At 36.1% G+C, this 2864-nt stretch overlaps 1 pseudogene; it reads left to right on the top strand.

The window, feature by feature from the left end:
• LOC104874152 overlaps positions 1-1162 on the top strand; it is a 1859-nt pseudogene extending 697 nt beyond the window's left edge.
• The last annotated feature ends 1702 nt before the right edge of the window (positions 1163-2864 follow it).

Genomic DNA, 2864 nt, shown 5'->3' with positions numbered 1-2864 from the left:
TAGCGCTATGCAATTATCACGTGGGAAGTGTTATCCAGAAAACAGCCTTTTGAAGAAGTCACCAATCCTTTGCAGATCATGTATAGCGTATCACAGGGATGTCGACCTGACACTAATGAAGAAAGTTTGCCACTCGATATTCCTCATCAAGCTCTGATGATCTCACTAATAGAACATGGATGGGCACAAAACCCAGAAGAAAGAGCTATGCAATTATCACGTGGGAAGTGTTATCCAGAAAACAGCCTTTTGAAGAAGTCACCAATCCTTTGCAGATCATGTATAGCGTATCACAGGGATGTCGACCTGACACTAATGAAGAAAGTTTGCCACTCGATATTCCTCATCAAGCTCTGATGATCTCACTAATAGAACATGGATGGGCACAAAACCCAGAAGAAAGACTATCTTTCTTAAAATGTTTAATAGTACTTGAATCACTTCTGAGAACATATGAAGAGATAACTTTTCTTGAAGCTGTTATCCAGTTAAAGAAAACAAAGTTACAGAGTACTTCAAGTACTATTCACTTATGTGACAAAAAGAAAATGGAATCACTGCTGAAGATACCTGAAATCATAGTCCACAGGAGGAGTCGTGTGTTATCTTAGCTTCATTTAAAACAGTTCTTCTCTGGGAACTTCTAGGTCCCAGTTGGCTCCTCAAAATGAAGATTTTTTTTTTTTACCTGTAAAAACTCAAGACTGCTCTTCTATGACGCTGCATCACTGTCTGGTAAATCGCAGTTGGAATAATTTTGTTTCAGCATTTCAAAGGGCAACATTGTGTGATCACAGCACCACCCTGTGCTCTTTAGCAGTCATAAATCCACTCTTGGCTGAGGGAAATTCAGAGCACCTGCAGCCTGGTATAGCCCAGCAATGGATCCAGAGCAAGAGCAAAGACATTTTGAGCCAGATGACTGAAGCCTATCACTGGGTGAAGTTCGTTCTGTCCAGGAACTTGCTTACAAAGAGGACTATGAACTTATTAGTACCAATCCTACAAGGACCTCAAAAGTCAGACAATTACTGGACACCAGTGATATCCAAGGAAAGGAATTTGCCAAAATTATAGTGCAGAAGTTGAAAGCTAACAAACAGATGACTTTCTAGATCACCATCTTTAAATTTCGTGCAAAATAAAAGTTTGCAAGTGCATCTTTTGCAAGGAGAAAGTAAGCTTATAAATGGTTATTTATATCTCTGGCACTTTTATGTTTTTAATAAAATGCATGGATATTAGAAATGTTACTGAAGTTTTTGGGTGATATATATTGGTCTCCTATGACATTGTAGTATTTTTTAAATTAATATAAGTAAAAACTTTGCATTTTGCTAAAAAAATTTAATTATCTGGCTCATTTATGTTGAATGGAATTACTGACATAGTGTGATTTAAGTTTGCCCTCTTGCTATTTATATTTTACTTATTCATCTGGTCTTTGTTCATTTATTCCTTCTTTCTTGACTTCTTTTGGATTAATAAGTATGTTTTACTGTTTTATTTCTCTACTTACTAGATGATCAGTTATAAATTTTTGTATCACTCTTTTAGAATTTCACTGCAGATTATAATATGATCTCTTTTTTTATTTTTCCAGTACTGGATATCAAACTCAGGTCCTTGTGCTTACAAGGCAGGTACAGAGCCATTGAGCTAAATACCTGGCCCTTTTAATATGACCTTTTAATTTAATATACTCTATCCCAAATTTCATGCTATTGTTCTTATATATTTTATTTGTATATGTCATAATATCTGAAGGCATCATTGTCATTATTGTGAAATGAAACACTATTCACACTTTATAATGCTTTTCATTCCTTCTTTTAGTTTCATGCATGCTATGTTAGTTTCTCATTACTATATGAAATACCTGAGGCATTTAACTTATAGAGAAAGGTTTATTTTGGCTTGTGGTTCAGGATGCTCTTGCTTGAGATTGGGTAGTGCTACAGTTTAGGGATTCTTTGGAAAGGCATATAGGATAAAGGATATATCATTGAGCTAGGAAGAGGTTGCAGTTAAAATTGTAGCTTTGTTAAGTCTTAGCTCTTTTCACCTTTTTTCTGTTTCACAAAATATAGCTTTTCCGGGTTTTTGATTAGAGATTGTAGGAGCTGTGTTCTCAGGCCTAAATGACTATAGGAGATTCAGTGCTGTGCTTTGGATGTTTGAATTTTCCTCTTTAGCTACCTATCCTTTGCCCTAATACAATTTCAAAATCTGGAAGATGTACTCAGGAGTCCTCGCCTGTGTATTTGAATGGTAGAACTTCTTTCTATATTTTGATTTTTTTCTCCTTAGCATCATAAAATTAGAGGAAATTTTGTTATGCCTTTTGGAAGCCTTCAACCAAACATCTCAGCCTTCTTTGCATAGTCCTTGAATTCAGAAGACGTCCCATGGGGAAAACCAGCTGAGTTTAGCATTGCTCAAGTTTCTAATTTCTCTCATCAACCCCGCATGGCTGACAAAAGTCTCTCTAGTTTCTCTTTTCCCAAGCAGATTCCTTCTTTACAAGCAAATATAATTTTGAATTCATGCCCAGAATTCTAAAAATGTCCCAAGGAAGTTACAACTGGTAATTTATGTAGCCTTCATTGCTTCCTCATATTCTGAGACCCTTACAACTGTGTCTTTTATAATTTATCTGGCTCTTTCTAATTGTTGTTGTGTGAGTTTACCATGACTTATTATACTTTATTCAGGAATAGAATGGAAATCCCCTGATCCGTGTGTTTTTAAGGTGAAGGCCTGCTAACATGGTTATAAGTTCAAGTCTTGAAGAAGACCATGACTTTTCTTCTAGCACTTGGATTCTGGGAGGAGTGAGCTTATATTTGCGGTCCTGACTTGGG

This window comes from Fukomys damarensis, unplaced genomic scaffold (assembly GCF_012274545.1).
Source record: "Fukomys damarensis isolate Sample0158 unplaced genomic scaffold, DMR_v1.0_HiC HiC_scaffold_4, whole genome shotgun sequence".
NCBI classification, from domain to species: domain Eukaryota; kingdom Metazoa; phylum Chordata; class Mammalia; order Rodentia; family Bathyergidae; genus Fukomys; species Fukomys damarensis.
This window is presented reverse-complemented; position numbering and strand designations above follow the sequence as displayed.